Source organism: Monodelphis domestica, chromosome 2, assembly GCF_027887165.1.
Source record: "Monodelphis domestica isolate mMonDom1 chromosome 2, mMonDom1.pri, whole genome shotgun sequence".
Classification (NCBI taxonomy): domain Eukaryota; kingdom Metazoa; phylum Chordata; class Mammalia; order Didelphimorphia; family Didelphidae; genus Monodelphis; species Monodelphis domestica.
In genome coordinates, this window is record NC_077228.1 from 181,076,270 (window position 1) to 181,094,715 (window position 18,446).

General features: G+C 34.2%; 1 protein-coding gene across 3 annotated transcripts in view; it reads left to right on the forward strand.

Moving 5' to 3' along the window:
• Window positions 1–18,446, forward strand: part of RNF43 (ring finger protein 43) — a 105,347-nt gene that overhangs the window by 5,137 nt on the left and 81,764 nt on the right. The window lies entirely within an intron of this gene.

Below are 18,446 nucleotides of genomic sequence, written 5' to 3' on the forward strand. Positions count from 1 at the left end.
TATCAATAAAACCCCTATTGGAGATTGTTATTTCATTGCCTGCTTACCAATATGGACCTGTTTTATTTGCACATGGTTTTTTTAGAGCATTGGCTTTTGTGTTAGAGGACCTAGATTCTAAAGCCTCTGGCTTTGCCACTTAATTGTATGACTATGAGAAAGTAACTGAAACTCTCTGGGCTTCAGTTCCTCATCTGTAAAATGAGGGGATTGAACCTGATGACTTCTGAATCTAGTATTGTATGAAAATCAGAGACCTTCTCATATTTGGCCATAATAAATAGTTAAGATATACAGTTTCTTAGGCAAGTCTGTGAGATTTAACTCTAACTCATTCTTAGCCCATTTGTTATTTGTTGCATTTAAGCCCTGAGCTAGAGCTTTTTCACAGATCAGTTGCTTATATCCCACAGTGGAGATTGAGACTAGATTGAGACTTCCTTTTCAAATGTGTCCCTTTAGATATTAAAGTGTTTTGCTATTGATTTATTCATTTTGTAAAAAGATACTCCTTGCTATAGTTTCTGGATATAAACACGTTAAAAATAAACAAAATAAATAGCATTTACTCTGTGTCAATCATTGTCTGCTTCAGTATACAGTTTTAGTGTTGTTTTTTTAAAAGCCTGTTATGAGTGAACCAGTGATTTGAATGAACTTTGAAATTTTGATGAGTACTCTGAGAAAGGCAAGGAAATGAAAACAACACAAAATTAAACCAAACTGGTGAGCATGAAACTAGGATAGATTCTAAGGGAAAGGAAGTGTTGGGCATAGTGGAACTATTTAGAGAACCAAATAGTGAAGGTAATGGGTGTGCAGAGAGCCTCTGTATTTTTCTGCATGAAAACTGTTTAATTTATAAATATAAATTTTTGTATGAGGAGAGATTACCTTTTAAGTTAACCTTTGGCTTTGTTCTTAGTGATCAAATATGTGAAGCTAGGAATGTAACCTTGAAATTACAGAATAATTGGGCAGTTTTGTGGACATAATTAGGAAAAGTAAAATTTTCTTCCTGTTCCTGGCTAGTGCTTAGTTGATACTCTGAAGCATGAGGTTTGAACTCCATTTTAATTTTGTTCTAGGTATTTTCACTGTCTGAACCTTTTAGGAGTCTCACTAAGCATTTTGTGTTAGTATGTTCTGTGGCAGCATGTTCCATGGGTTAATTATATGTTACTCAAAATAGTTTCCTTTTTTCTATTTAAGTTTGTTGACTTTTATTATAATGCTTGCACTTCTGTTTATATAATAGAAGGGGTAAATAAAGAGTACTAACAACATTCTCTGTGCCATTTATCATTATTATTATTGTCTGGATGTGGGGAGCTGCTGGTTAGGGAACTCCTCTCAAGACAGACACATATGTTCTTCACCTTACATTTTTAGTGAGTTAACTGGGGTGCTGAGAATTTGCGACTTTCCCAGAGCCACATGGCAGAACTTGAACCCAGGTTGTCTTGACCCATAAGGACATGGTCAGCCTCCTGTACTGTGCCAGGCTGCCTCTCAATACTATTAATTATTAAAGCAATATTTATCAGATATCTGCTCAGTCTCATTTTTTCCCTTTGGTCTAGATCTTTCTAATTTTTAAAAATTGACTTTGAGCTTAGTGAATCACTTTAAACAGATGCTTTGGTTGTTAATGCCCTTTTTTTTGCATTTGTCTAGAGGAAATTGCATTTTATCTAGTTATTTACCTAGCTTTTCTGGCCTTTTCATAGTGTATATCATATTATACTAAATAATTTTGTATTGCTGATAACTTTTAGTTCCTCATTACCTTTCCTCTATACATAAAATGCTTATAAATCACTAATTGAATTAAATCACTAATACTGACCTGTAGGACTCCAATATTAACCTCATTTCCCACATTCATTTCCTTTCAACTTCCTTTTTTATTCTATGACAAAGCATTAAACTTTCACTCTGTGGTTTCCAATTTTTGTGTGTGTAAGAGATGTTATCACGAAACCTTTAGAAAGTTTAAGTAAATCATATGCACCAGTTCTTCTTTATCTCTTTTATATTTGGTTCTCTTTCAAAGAAATAGCAAGTCTCAGAGAGAGACAGAGACTAGAGACAGAGACATGACTTACTCTTATGGAAACCATGCTGTTTGGTCCTTATCAGATTACCCTGCAACTCAGGTTTATTTAACTGTGGTTAACCAAAGTTCCCATTTAACTGAAGTCCTGTTTATGTCTCCCGAGGTTGTGTTTTGTGGCAGTTTGGCTTTCTCAGTGTTAAAGTATCATAGATCTAAGGTTAGTTGTCGTTGGTTTTAGACCAGCTATCTTGGATAATTCTGTGTAGGACTCAAGAAGAAATGAGTTAAAATTCCACCTCTGACACTAATAACAATGTGAACATGCGTAAGTCACTTAACCCCCCTTGAGCTTCAGCTTCTTGTAAAGTGAGTATATTAATACCTGTAAAACATACCTTATTGGGGTTGTTGTGAAGCTCAAATGTAATAATGCTTATAAAGAACTTTGTACATTTTAACATGAACTTTCTTTATCTTCTCAGCTGAGGACCTCATCTCATTGTTTTGCAAAAAAATTAAAGCCATTTGCTCCCATGGATTCAATTATCGTACCCATGAAGATGACTCCCAGCTCTAATTCTTTTTTCTAAGTTTTAAGTCATATATCACTGACTACCTATTGGACATTTCAAACAAGATAACCCAGACACCTCAAATCTTCCACCCTCCCTCCACAACTGAGCTTCCCTTTTGCTGTAGAGGGCACTGCCATTCTTCCAGTCACCTAGGCCATCATTGACTCCACATTAACCTGTCAGTTGCCAAATCTTTTTGTTTCTATATTCACAACATCTCTCTTTCCCTTCTCCCTTTCTTACTACTTGCATAGATACTACCTTAGTTCAGGCTCCCATCCTTTCTACTTTGGACTATTGTAATAACTTTCTTATTAGTCTCTGATTTTTGTTTTTCCCCTCACTCAAACCTGTCCTTTAAAAAAGCTTCCAAAGTGGTTTTCCGAAAGTGCAGATATGATCCTATCACTACTCTACTCAGAATCCAGAGGCTCCCTATTACCTTTGGGTTCAAATGACTTTTCCTCTCTTCTTCCATAACACTTCCTGCACTATGTGGTCTAATCATACTGGTCTACTTGCTTTTCCTTTTTATGGCATAGCATATCTTACCTTCATACTTTTTCACTGGCTTGTCCCCCAGGCCTGAAATATTCTCTTTTCTTATCTTAGTGTCTTGGAATAATTCGTTTCTTTTATGACTAAGCTCAAGTGCCTTTTTCTTCATGAGGCCTCTCCTGGTTCCTTCATCTGTCAATGCCTTACTCATCAAGGTTACCTTGTATCTGGTTTTGTGTATTTTGCATATTCTTATGTATTTACATGCTGGCTTTCCCTTAGAATGTAATCTCTTGGCGGTCAGGGACTTTTGCTTTTGTATCTCCAGAAACTAGCATAGTGCCTGGCACAGAGAGGGTGTTTTAGAAATGTTTGTTTCATTGAAATGCTTGTTTGTTTGTCTTCTCCATACAGGTGAATTCATTTTACTATTTTTTTTTTGGCATATATTATGTAGGTTAGTATCTGCCACAGTGAAAGAAATGGAAACTGCTGAGTTGTTTTGATCCCAGTTTTGAAAAATGAATGATGATCACATGCTCTCTAGATCTTCCTAAATTGTGGATTTCTGGTCTTTAGTTTTGAAAAGTAGATGGTTTGAGGATAAAAGGGTAAGGGAACACTGGTTTATTACCCTGGGTTTTAAAAATGTTTTTATTGATATTTCCTGTTTCTTACATCACTATAATTATCTCTGAGAGAATTTCCATATGACAAAACTTTTTTTGGAGAGGAGAACTCGGTACAACTTATATTGAAAAAGTTGGAAAACATGTGCAATATGTAATAACTGTGAAAGGGTAGGCTATGGGTGTGTTCTCTCATATCTGTTCAATTGAGTCCTGCTTGATCTTTATAATTTTGTTCCATTTACTTAAAAAAAAACAACAACCTCCCATCTCTAGGTCCTAGATTTAAATATGGCCTCACACACTTTACATTGTTGTAGTCACTGTGTATATTTTCTTGACTTTACTTATTTCATTTGATCACATAGGTCTTTCTATTCTTTTGGGTCTTCATTACACACATCATTTTGTAGAGTACAGTTATATTCCATTACATTCCTATACCATAATTTGTCTAGCCATTCCCCAATGGATAGGCATCTATTTTGTTTCCAGTTTTTAGCTACCACAAAAAGTGCTGCTATAAATATTTTAAGTATATGGAGACTTTGTGCTTATTAATGGTTTCCTTGGGGTATTGATAAATAAGCTCAGTAATGAAGCCTCTGTTCCAAAAGGTATGAACATTTTAGTAACTTTATTTGCATAATTCCAAATTGTTTTCAAAAATGGATGTGCCACCTCTTAGATTCCCCAACAATGTGTCTGTGTGCCTATTCTTATACAATCTTTCCAACATTGACTGTTGCCATTTTTTGTCATTTTTGCCCATTTTCAAGGTATGAGGTACAACTTCAAGGTAGCTGTGGTTCATATTTCTCTGATTATTGGTGATTTAGAGCATTTTTTCATATGACTATGAAACTTTGCAGTTATTCTTTTGAGAACAATTTCTTCATATCTTTTGACCATTTATCTATTGTGGAATGACTATGTCTAATATATATTGTTTACATAGCTTGGATACTAAGCCCTTATTGGAGAAATTTGATAAGAAGATTCCCTCCCCCTCCATTCAACCACTTACCTTGGATATATTGATGTTGTCTAAAAAGGAGCTTTTTGGTTTTATGTAATCAGAGTTTTGTGTTTTATTTTTTGTAACTGCCTCTATCGTATTTGGTTAAGAATACATCTCCTGTTCATAGCTGTGAGAGGTGTACATATATGATTTATTTCTCTTTGATTTTTTTTAATAGTATGATAATGTTACGGTCATGTATGCATTTGGAATGTACTGTGGAATATGGCGTAGGGTGCTAGTCAAAATGTGATTTTTTTTCTGGACTACTCTCCAGTTTTCTCAGCAGTTTTTATCAAATGAATTTTTTCCCCCAGGGAATTTTATGGTTTTTTTTCCTCTTCATCAATAGGTTCTGTTGTTTTTTAATTTCCCTTGTCTTAGTTCATTCCATTGATCTGTCTTGCTGGTCTTTAATTAGTACTAGATGGTTTAGATGACTGTTGCTTATTGTATAGTTCTAGTTATAGATATAACTTCATATCCCTACTTCACCATTTCCTTTGACATTCTAGATCTTTTATTTTTCCTGTTGAATTTTGTTAAATAATTTTATCAAGTTCTATAAAGTATCCTCTTGGTAATTTGAGAAGTAGTATATCATTAAAGTATAAATTAATTTTGTCTTTTTTATTGTATTGGTATGACTGAATATTCCTCTAGCTATATAAAGGTTGTTTTTTCTTTAAGGAGCACTTTGTAATTAAACCTATGCAAATCTTTTGTGTGTTTGGTTTTGTTGATACCAGAAATTTTATATATTTTATGGTTATTTGGAATGGAATTTCCTTTTCTATTTTAGTTTCTTGTGTTTTCTTCTTATTACATAGAAATGCTGTTGATTTTTAAGGATATGTTTTTACAACAACTATGCTAAAACTATTGTCTCAGTATCTTCATTGATTACCTGGTATTTTCCAAACCATTATATCATTAGCAAATGGGATTAGTTTTTCCTCTTCCTCACCTATATTTATTCCTTTAGGTTTTTTTTTTTCCTCTTATTGTTGTTGCTAGCATTTCCAGAACAATATCAAATAATCATGAAAGAGAGCGGACATCCTTGCTTCAGTCCTGTATGTATTAGAGAAAGTTCCAGTGTATCCCCACTGTATGTGATGCTTGCTTTTAGTTATACTTTTTATGATATTATAAAAAGCTCTGTCTCTTCCTGTACTTTGTAGAGTTCTTATCATAAAGAGTATTGTACTTTTCCAGAAATTTTTTCTGAACCTATGAGATGATCATGTGGTTGGGGATGTCTTGTTTTCTTAAATATGATGAATTATGTTGATTGTTTTCTTAGTGTTGAACATTCTTGCATCCCTGATATAAATTTCACCTGGCTATTAATGAATGATTTGTTAGAAAAATCACTGTAGGATTAAAAAAAATTAGTCAGTGTTCATTAATGATAGTGACCTGTAGTTTTCTGTCCATCTTTCCTTGGTTCAATTATTAGGATTATATGTCTCATAAATGAATTCCAGTAGTATGCTTTTTTTACTCAATTTTAAACAACAATTTGTGAAGTATGGATATGAAGTATGTTCTTCAGAATTTGACAGAATTTTCCTGCAAATATTTCAAGACCAGGTATTTTTTTCTTCACTCTTTTTATCTCTTCATATATTTCCTTTCCCAAGATTGAGTTGTTTAAGTTATCCCTATCTAGTCTTCGGATAGTTTGGGTATTTTATATTTTTGAAGGTATTCCTCTATTTCTATTATGTTTTCAGATTTGCAAGCACATAACAGTGCATAATTTGTTCTGATTAATTTTTATTTCTTCTGGTTTTGCTGAGATTTTAATTGCTATTTTATTAATTGAATTTTCTGCTTTCTTTTTAATGAGTAGCTTAGGGTTTATCAAGTTATTAATCTTTTCAAAGAACTAGTTTTTTGATTTATGTTTAGTTTTATCTTTTTTGTTTCCAATTACCTGTCTCCCCTCTCATTTTTTTTAAACCCTTACCTTCTGTATTGGTTCAAGGCAGAAGAGCAGTAAGGGCTAGGTAATGGGGGTTAAGTGACTTTCCCAGGGTCACATAGTTAGGAAGTATCTGAATATAGATTTGAACCTAGGACCTCCTGGAGGCCTTTAGACCTGGCTCTCAATCCACTGAACCAACAGCTGCCCTTCCTCTGCATTTTTAATACTTCCTCTTTTGTGCTTGTTTTAGGTTTACATTTGTTAGCTTTCTAATTTTTAAAACTATATACTTATTTCATTCATCTTCTCTTTTTTTGATTTTGTCATCCTGGGCTTTTAGCAAGCTTTTGATTATTCCCCAACTTTTTTAAAAAAGGATTTTTAAAATATAAGTTTGAATAATACAATTATCTAATGTATGTTTGAGTATGTACCTATACCTATATCTGTAACTTAGTAGGGACCTAATTTAAGAATCAGATTTTAATTTGAATCAACTTTTAAAATTATACATAAAGGAAGACCATCTTTTAATATAGTATGCCCTCAATTAGTTTATCATAAAATAAGATATTAAATTGCTTCTGCAATAATTATGAAGAATGGCTGTCTCAGCTTCCTTTCGTGGTTATTGAAACACCTTTAGGGCCAAAATTTGATGTTTCCTTGTCTAATTTTTACCCTGATTTTCTTATTTTGTTTGTTTGTTTTTGGCTGTATTTTATCATCTTTAAGGTGGAGTAAGATTAGCAGAGTCTAGTCAGAGGTTTTAATTAGATTATTCTTTAAAATTGTTAGAAGAAAGTAAGACTGGCAAATGTTGCTTTTACTATCTTTCTGTTGCTTCTCAGTTAGCATTTTAAATGCTCCATATTTTACTGGGAAGAAGGTTCTAGATGGTGATGCCTTGCCCTTCCCAGATTTATGGGAGAACATGGACAATAGTCATAGGATGGATACTGTATATGGATGGATTCAATCTGCATTATTGGGGTAGTAACCACCTTGATGAGAATATAGATGCATTGTAGTCTGTTATCATCATTGCAAAATTATGTTACTTTATTTTTCCATGTTACCTAAATATGTCATTGCTAAAACTTTAATAACTACCTTTTTTTAAATTTCTCACTTTACAGTTTTCTTTTTTAAAAAGTCTTATATTTTTAAATTATGTTTAGATACAATTTAATAATTGTTTTCTGACATTTTGTGATCCATGTTCTCTCCTTCCTTTCTACCCCTCCCTAGTTTTCTTTCTAATAATTAAAAATTCTATTTTCTCTGTCTTCATTACCTTACTTTTTCACATCCTCCTGGCTCTTCCTTAATTTGACCATTCCTCTGATATTTGGGATCCACCTCATTTCTCCAAATGTCCCTCTTTTTTTTTTTAATGTCCCTCTTTCAAGATCATTTTCCCTCTACTTTTCCCTTTACTTGTTTTTCCTTTTACACTTTTTCCTTCAAAATACTTGGAACAACAAACAGTCACTCTGCCTCTGTAATATACTTTTCTATACATTTCTTCAAAATCTTCTTAAAACACCTTCTGGGGTTCCTAGTCACCCAGAAAGTTCAGATTAAAAAGTAAACTCTCATTCTTGCTGTTTCTCATATGAATCTTCTTATCTGTATCCCACTTGCTGATATTCAGTGTGGTGATGTGTTTTTCTAAATGGAAGACCATGGTAAGGGTGGGGTCATTGGTATTTTGTGGACCCTTTATGAATATATACATTAGTATTAATATGACAACTGCTATTAAATGTTAATAATGATGACTTCTGAAAAGGCAGGAGTCTTGAAATCAGGAAGACTTGGGTTCAGATTTCATTTCTGATACTAATTGTGTAACTATGGTCAAATCACTCATTCAGTAAAGGGGGAATAACAATACCAATAAATACTTATTTCACAGGGTTATTAGGAGGTCCAAATGCTATCATGAATGTAAAGTACTTTTCAAACTTTAAAGTGTTATATGAATGTTTTATTAATTTTTTTTCTCTGTATCTTTCAAATTTTCAAGGGTTCAGTGCAGGGCAGAATAGTTGAATGATTAAAGAGACAGCACATCACAAACATTTTTTCTTTAACTATTAAAGTGTAACTGTATTTGGTTGGGCCAGATTTTCCTAGACTCCCAAATGACCTAGTGATCAATGCTACACTCTCACCTGTTAAATGATAGCACAGTAGTAGGTAGTAGTTTGTGTTTTTAGAAAAGTTTCCTTTACTTGATATCTGTTTACACCCTTGCATATTTTTGTAATTTAGCACTCACTTATCCTATCTTATTTCCACCTGATTTGAAACCCAGAGTAAAAAATGAGGCCTTTTAAATTAAATGCCAATAGACAGGTATTACATTGTGATGTAGTACAAAGAACACTAGATTGAGTCAGAATAACCTGGATTTTACAACAGACTAGATATATGATCTTGTGCAAGTTGTTTAAATCCAATTTGACTCCAGTTTCCTTATATTTTGGAGAAATGGAGATGGAGGCATTATCAGATATAATAATAATAATAATAATGTTTCCCTTCTAGCTCTACAATGATACAATTCTAATTGTTTTGGAGATAGATAGAATACCATTGTGGACTTCATTTAAATGACTTAGTGTGTGCTACAAGTAATTATAGGTCCCAGAATATCTGAGGATTATAGGTTCTAAAATACTCAATTTTAGATAAGCATTCTACTTAAAACCTAATATTTTTACTATTTCTCATTAATCACATTTGAGAAGACATGAAAAGATTAGCATCTAATTATGTGGGCCTTTTCATTCATTGTTACATCTACTTTGATTAATTTCCTCCTGATTAATTTTGGTCATTTTTTACCTAATAGATAAAATTAAATGTTTAAATGAATACATCTCTAATTTTTCAATTAAAGGGGGATCAGTTTTACCTCCTGGCCAATGCCTCTGGCTGAGTCAATGAGTTTTCTTAACTAAGTCCATGTCTGGATGATTTTGGGGAAATTTAATTTGTGGGTTTTGCATCATTAAAAAATACTAAAAATGAAATATGGAATATCAACACAGCCAATTAAACTTGCTTAGTAGCTATTTACAAGTAAATTAGTTAACTTTAGATCATAAATATTATTATGACTTTTCAATAATTCTAAGCCTACCATCAGAATTTTTCTTCAGATTTCACCTGTAAGGTCATGGGGTATGTGTACTCTGTTCTGGTTCTGCTCCCTCTTCCCCTCCTCCACTTTGTATTATTTCAGAAAAGTCTTTACTGATATTTTAAAATTCCTAATATTTTTCAGTCTAAATTTCAGCATAGTATTTCATTAATGTAATAATTTATTTAACCATTATTTCCCTGTTGTATGTTTATTATCCAGTTTTTTATAATTACAAATAATTCTGCTATAAATTTTTTTAAAATAAATTACTTATTTTACTTTGTACTTGAAACACTTTCAGGGTATATTCCCAGTATTGGAATTAATTAGCTTGGAAAAAGAAACCACAACTATGATTATTTTTGTACCTTTAACTTTGTTACCAAATTGTTCTCCAAAAAAGATTCTACAAGTTTTTTAATTCTATCAGTAATGAATTCATTGTGCCTGTTTCTTTGTCATACTGCCAGCATTGAGTTTTGTTGTTGAAATATTTTGATCAATTTGTGATAGTATGAGATCAATAAGGTTTCTTTTTCACTTAAACTTCTCTCCCTAAAGTTGACAATGATCTCTTAATTGTCAGATCTGATGGTCTTTTTTAAAGTACTCATCTTTCTTGACTCGTGTGCCTATTTGACTGCTAATCACCCTTTCTTTCTGGATACTGTTCCTATCTGGGTTTTTTGTCTATATATATATATATATTTTTCCTTCTGATTTTTCATTCAGATGATGCTTCCTCAGTATAAGTACTACCCCTATATTCTGTCCTAAGATCACTATTTCTCACTTTGTATTCTTTCTCTTCTCTTTTGCCTTTTCCCTCTCCACATCTAGGCAAGAGTTTAATTATCATTTCTATACACACAATTCCCAGATAACATCTATTCCAGCTTCTCATATCAACAACTTCTAATTGGTTATTTCAAACTGGATGTCCTACAGGTATCTCAAATGCAGTTTTCCCAAAACAGATTCATTCATCTTTCTCCTCTGAATCTTCCAGACTTTCCTATTTCTGTTAAAGTCATCACCATTCTTCTAGCCTTTCAGGTTCGTAAACTTTGGTCTTTTCTCAATTTCATACTTGCAAAATTCAAGTATGCAAAATTGCAAAGTTGCAAAATGTCCCTATTTCTACCTTCATAATATCTCATATCTAATCCTTTCTTTCAATTCATGTAACTACAATTCTAGTTCAAGGCTCTCATAATCTCTTGCCTAGTTGATTGATGCAGCCTCTTTAATAGGACTTCCAGCCTCCAGTCTCTCCCCACTTTAACAAAGTGATTTTTTTCCTTAAGCACAGATCTAAGCTTGATATTGCCTATAGAATCAATTATAAACTTCTGTGTTTTCTTATTAGAGCCCTTCACAACCTTGCCCCAATCTATCCTTCCAGTCTCATCATTCCCTTTCCTACACTCTGTAAACCAGCCACACCAGTATTCTTTCTGTTATTCTTATATTACACTCCTCCCATCTGTGTGCTATTTCCTCTTCCTGGCACTCCCTCTTATCTTTGCCTCTGTCCATTAAGATGCAGCTCTAGCACAACTATCTATAGGAAGACTCTCTGGATCCTTCTAGCTGCTAGTTCACTTTCAAACTGCCTTGTATTTATTCTCTTAAGACATCTTTGTGTCCAGAAAGTTCTAACTTTATATAACTAGAAAATTCTGCATACCTCAAAGAAAAGTGATTTTTACATAATGTGAATTTGCCTGTAGAAGGGAAAGGAGAAGGGAGAAGGGGGAAGGGAGGGAAGTAATAAGGCAGGAAGGGGCCTTAAGTCCATGAAGGGAGAGGACTGGCACAGAATTCAAGGACACTTTAGAACCAGAACAGGAGGAGAAATGCCAGGTAGGGAGCTAGTATGAAAAAAGTAGAAATTGGAGGGAGGCAGACATGTGGGGACTGAACACTGAGATAGACAGAAAAGGATCAGAGGATACATGGTACCTGAATAGAGATAGAAGAAAGACATATGCAGAGGCAGAGGCAAAGGTCTCTTCTTCTAAGCTGGAGGTCTTATATCAGGTTCCCTATTCTATGGCAGGGGCAGGGCAGTGGCAGTCTGTCCCCATGTCAGTTCTGCTTTTACTTAGGAATTTTTTATTTTTTATTTTTGGTAGAGGTGGAGTGTGCTGAGCAGAGACAGAGGGGCAATTTGCTAATTGGAAAAATGGTGTGGATTTAATTTAAAACATAATACATGCTTATTTTTAAACCCTTACCTTTTGGCTTAGACTCAATACTAAGTATTGGTTTCAAGGCAGAAGAATGGTAAAGTGCTAGGTAATTGGAATTAAGTGACTTGCTGAGGGTCATACAGTTAGGAAGTGAAGTGTCTGAGGCCACATTCAAACCTAAGACTTCCCATCTCTGGGTTTGGCTATCAAGCCACTTAGCCCTCCCCTTCACACAATACATTCTTAATCAATGTTTATTAATTTATTGGTTTGGACCTTTTTTTATTATCATTGAAGTTGAACATTTCTTCCTAGTGGTTTTTAACAGTCTGTGTTTGCTTTTTTGAAAATTACCTGTTTGATTATATCCTTTAACCATTTGTGATGGACTAAAAGTTACCCTTGTGAAGTTTTGCTAGTTCTTTTTTATATTTAAATATAAAATCTATTAAGTTGTCCAAATATTTGTTGTAGATTTAAAAAACATTCCTTTTTTTGTGTCTGTTTTTCAATGGGAATTCCTTTCCTTTTTGGAAATTCTCTATTTTCTCTCTTTTGTTTCTTCAAGTGTGAGACAGAAAAGAAATATAGCATGTAATAATAAACTGACTTCCTATCTTGAATGTTACAAGGAAAACTGGAATCAATAAATTCTTGCTAAAAAAAGTGAATCTTGACTTCAATTATTTTTTTAATTTTATTTTTGTCATGCAAAACACACTTCTGTTATTGGTCATTTTTGTAAGAGTACACTCATACAAAACTAAAATCCCAAAATAAAATCTACACTGATATAAAAGATGATTCCAACAGTTCTTTCTCCTCTTCCCTGTCATAAGTTTTTCAGGATTGTCCCAGATCATTGCATTGAGAGTAGCCAAGTTTTCACAGATAATCATCGTCTGTTATTGTGTATAATGTTCTTCCAGTTCTGTTTTTTTCAGTCTGCATCGGTTCCAGTAGTCTTTCCAGCTTTTTCTGAAATCATCTTGCTTATTGTTTCTTATAGCACAATAGTATTTCATCACCAACATGTACCACAATTTGTTCACCCAGTTGATGGACATCCCTTCAATTTCCAATTCTTTGCCACTACAAAAAGAGCTGCTATAAATATTTTTATACAAGTAGGTCCTTTCCCCTTTTTTATTATCTCTTTTAGTAGTGGTATTACCAGACTAAAGGGTATACAGAGTTTTATAGCCCTTTGGGTATCAGTTCACAACTCCACCAATACTGCATTAGTTTGACTTCAGTTGTAAAATGAAACAGATTAAATAATCTCAAAGGTCCTTTTCAGCTGTAAGATATAGTGACTCTTTGAATTAATGTAATAATTTTCTTTTAAGAAGCTCCAAAGGATTCAGTATTTTCAGAAGATTAGGAGAGAGTAAGTAATTTTCTCTAGGATATAACTTAGTAAATGTGGGGGAAACTGGGCCTCTGTCTGTCCTGGGGAGAAGGGTGATTATATCCTCTGGACTAGAACTGATTTAGAAGCTAGTTCAATAATAGTTGAAGTGCAGGATTGAAATGAAATTAGAAAGGCCTTAATTATTTAACATTTAACAAAAAGTTTACTTAACAAGAGCACAGTAAGGATATTCAATAAGGATACAACTTTGATTCATTTGGGCTCTAATCTTCTGTCTCTTGCCATAGTGCTATGCCTGTATAATCAGTAATGTATTTCAAGCCTGAGGAGCTCCCAACTCCCCATATTTGGACTTTTATACTTAAGCCACTAAGAAACTATGTCAAGTGTTTAAGCCTTAGCATCTTGCTCCAATTAAGTCTTGAGGATAATTTCATTGTTTTTTGGGGGGATAAAACTAACCTAGCTTCTATAGCAGGGATCTTGTTCTTACCACATCCTGTCCCTTGATCCTATACATTTCATAGAATATCATTCACCATTTAAATAGCCTTAGGACTGTTGTTACTGGATAACCCTGAAGGAAGAGTTTAGTGCAGATTAAAGAAAAATAGAAGTGGAGAATAGGCAGTAAACTATGTAATAATCTTCTTGAAGGAACCAAAAACAACAAACTTGTATACCATCTAACATTGAACAGGAAGAAATTTATTTAGCAAGAGAACTGAAAGAATATTCCACAAGGATACAGGACTGGCTTAATTGGGTGCATCCCCACTGCTTCTTCTGCATTTGCCATGGTGGCATGCCTGCATGGTCATCAGTATGTGTCAAGCATTAGACTTTTTTGTCTTTATGCAACAAGAAATCTGTGTCATTGTTTGATCCTTTGTTCCCTGGGCCATTTAAATCTTTCAATTGAAATTTTAAGAGCTTTTATATGCTGTCTTTTCCCTATATCAGTGTCTGTGGGATTAACTGTCATCTTTATGGAGATTACTTCCAATCTATTCAGTCCTCATTTATCTCCTAAACTTCAGTCTATTTTCACTGTCTGCCTCCTGGATAGTTCTACCTGTATGTCCCATGTGTACTTCAAACTTAACATGTTCAAAATGGAAATCATCTTGCCCACTAAATATGTACCCAAGTTTATTCTTAACTCTTTACTCTTGTATAAGTCCTCCTACCCCTCTGCAATCAGCTGCCAAGTTTGTTGATTCAGTATATATAATAACTATCACATCTGTCCCTTTATTTCAGGCCCTCATCTCCTCTCACTTGGACCGATGTATTAGCTTTTTAATTTGTTTTCCATCATTCAGCTTGCTCTCTCCAGTCTATCCTTTATAGAGCTGCCAAGTTGATATTCTTAAAAATGCTCATCAGTATGTCTCACTCCAAGTTCAAGTGAGATCCTAATTGTTACTAGGATAAAATATAAACTCCTTTGTATAACATTTTATAGTATCATACAATTTTAGAGTTTAAAGGGACCTCAGGTCAATCCATGCTGGGGGGAAAAAAACCCTGGTGTAACATACTCATTCAACTTCTGCTTGAAGACTTCCAATGAGGGTGAAATTACCACCTTCTGAGGTTTGGGGACAACTTTCTTAGGAAGGTTTTCCTGCTATGAAGTCTAAATTTTCTCCTTTTCATATTCTCATTATTTCAAAGGGACCAAACAGTATAAGTCAAATCCTTCTTCTAGTGAGATCCCTTCAAATACTTGAAGATGGTTACCATGTTCCCCCCAAGGCTTCTCTTTTCTAGACAGATTGTCTTCAGCTTTTTCTCTTCATTCTCATGTAACAAGGACTTGGCACCCTATAGCAACCTGATTTTCTTTTGTGAAATCTCTCCAGTGCTATTCTTAAAACTGTGGGGTCCATAATCAGAGAGATGCAAATCAAAACAACTCTGAGGTATGTATCACCTCACACCAAGCAGACTGGCTAGCATGATAGCAAAGGAAAGTAATGAATGCTGGAGGGGATGTGGCAAAGTAGGGACATTAATTCATTGCTGGTGGAGTTGTGAACTGATCCAGCCATTCTGGAGGGCAATTTGGAACTAAGCACAAAGGGCGACAAAAGAATGTCTACCCTTCGACCCAGCCATAGCACTGCTGGGTCTGTACCCCAAAGAGATAATGGGGAAAAAGACTTGTACAAGAATATTCATAGCTGCGCTCTTTGTTTTGGCCAAAAACTGGAAAACGAGGGGATGCCCATCAATTGGGGAATGGCTGAACAAATTGTGGTATATGTTGGTGATGGAATACTATTGTGCTAAAAGGAATAATAAAGTGGAGGAATTCCATGGAGACTGGAACGACCTCCAGGAAGTGATGCAGAGCGAGAGGAGCAGAACCAGGAGAACATTGTACACAGAGACTAATACACTGTGGTATAATCGAACGTAATGGACTTCTCCATTAGTGGCGGTGCAATGTCCCTGAACAATCTGCAGGGATCCAGCAGAAAAAACACCATTCATAAGCAGAGGATAAACTGTGGGAGTAGAAACACCAAGGAAAAGCAACTGCCTGACTACAGCGGTTGAGGGAACATGACAGAGGAGAGACTCTAAATGAACACTCTAATGCAAATACTAACAACATGGCAATGGGTTCGAATCAAGACATATGTGATACCCAGTGGAATCACGCGTTGGCTACTGGGGGTAGGGGGGGGGGAGGAAAAGATCAAATAAAATATTATAAAATTTAAAAAAATTCTATGGTGCAAAATTAAAAAAAAACAAAATTGTGGGGTCCATATCCCAGATGTGGTCTAACTAGGGCAGAGTATAGAGGAACCATAATCTCTGGAAACTATGTTCCTCTTAATGTAGTCTGACTCATATTAATATACTTATTCCCCACCCACCCCCAAATAAAGATGATATTCCTTAACACTCCTGTGAGACACTTAAATTTTTTTTGTTATTGTAATTAAAAGTTTCTTTCAACTTCCTTTTTTGAATGGTTATTATTTTTCAAATACCAAATTTTAAACAATTACTCTATAAACTCAAATTTTAAAAATTCTCAATACACAGCTGCATAGTGTGGTAAAACAAATTCCCATTTCCTAAGATATATGTCTCACTCTGCATTTTAAGTTCTTCATTCCTGTCAGGAAGTGAGTTGCTTGTTTAAACCATTTATTCTTTTGGACTCTGAGTTCATTTTTGTGCTCATCAGAGTTCTAAATTCTTTCAGTCATTTTTTTCTACTTTATAGATGTATTGTTATTGTTGTATTAACTGTTCTTATTATGAAATGATTCCCATTTTGTTCTGTAGCATTTCCTGAAAGCTTTCCCATTTTCTCTAAAATTTTTCATTTCATTTTATGACCCAGTAATTTTCCATTGCATTCATGTGCCATAATTTGTTTAGCCATTCTCTTATAGGAGGACAGCTTAGTTTCTAGTTTTTGGCTATTATCAAAAGAGTTACTATAAATATTTTTGTACATATGCTTATCTTTTTTAAAAATTTCTTTAGCATATGGGCCTAGTAATTGTAGAGATGAGTCAAAAAGCAGATAGGCATTTGGTAAGTTTCTGGGCAGAGTTCCAAAATGCTTTTTACAACAGCCAGACCAATTCACAGCTCCACCAACAGTATTTGTCATTTTCCTCTCTTGTCATCTTTGTCAGTATGATTGATATGAAGAGGAGCCTCAAAAGTTGATTTAATTTGCATTTCTCTTATTAGTGGTTTAGAGCATATGCTTTATGATTGTTGATAGCTTAGGTTTCTCCCATTTAAAATTACCTGTTCATGGAGGAATTCCATGTAAACTGGAGCAACCTCCAGGAATTGATGCAGAGTGAAAGGAGCAGAACCAGGAGAACATTATACACAGAGATCGATACACTGTGGCACAATCAAATGTAATGAACTTCTCTACTAGCAGTAATGCAAAGATCTAAAACTTTTCTGAGGGACTTATAAGAAAGAATGCTATCCACATCCAGAGAAAGAACTGTGGAAGCAGAAACACAGAAGAAAAACAATTGCTTGATTACATGGGTTGATTGGGATATGATTGGGGATGTAGACTCTAAATGATCACCCTAGTGCAAATGTCAATAATGTGGAAATAGGTCTTGATCAATGACACAAGTAAAACCTAGTGGAATTGTGCATCAGGAAGGTAGGGGAGAAGGGGAGGGAAAGAACATGAATCATATAACAATGGAAAATTTTTCTTAGTAAAATAAAATTAATATTGAAAAAATAAAATTACCAGTTCATATCCTTTGATCTATTAGGGATTGACTCTTAGTCTTGTAAAATTGAATTGTTTTCTCATATATCTTGGAAATGAATCCTTTATCAGAGAAACTTGTTGCAAAGATTTTTTTTCCCCAGTTACTACATTAGATTTCTGCAAAACCTTTTAAATTTTATAGGATCAAAATTGTCCATTTTATTTTGTGTGATCTTCATCACTTACTTAGTCAGGAAGTCTCCCCATATCTATAAATTTAAAAGGTAATTTTTTCCTTGCTCTTCTAATTTGTTTATACATGCTAGTTTAAATCTAGTTTTTGCCATATTTCTGTTCCATTTTCTTAGAAGTTTTGTCAAATAATGAGACTACCCTCAGGAAGGTAGAGTCTTTGGACTATCAAACTAGATGGTACCATGTTTGTTAGCTTATCTACCAGATGCTTCCATAGATTGGTTTCAGGTGAAGTCTCCTCCCTCCTCCTCCTCCCAATTATTTAAATGATTACTGCTTTATAGTACAGTTTGAGATCAGGAACTGATAGACGCTTTTTTTTTTTTCATTTAAAAAAAATTATCCTTGCAATTTTTGGCCTTTCTTCTTCAGAATAGATTTTGGGAGATATAGGAGGCCTGGCATGTTATGTTTCATGAGGATCACAGAAAGTCAGACATGGCTAAAAAATGGAACAACAAAACAACCAAATCTGAAACTCTTTTTGGGTCTTTAGCTTCCCCTTGCCAGCTTCAGTTTAT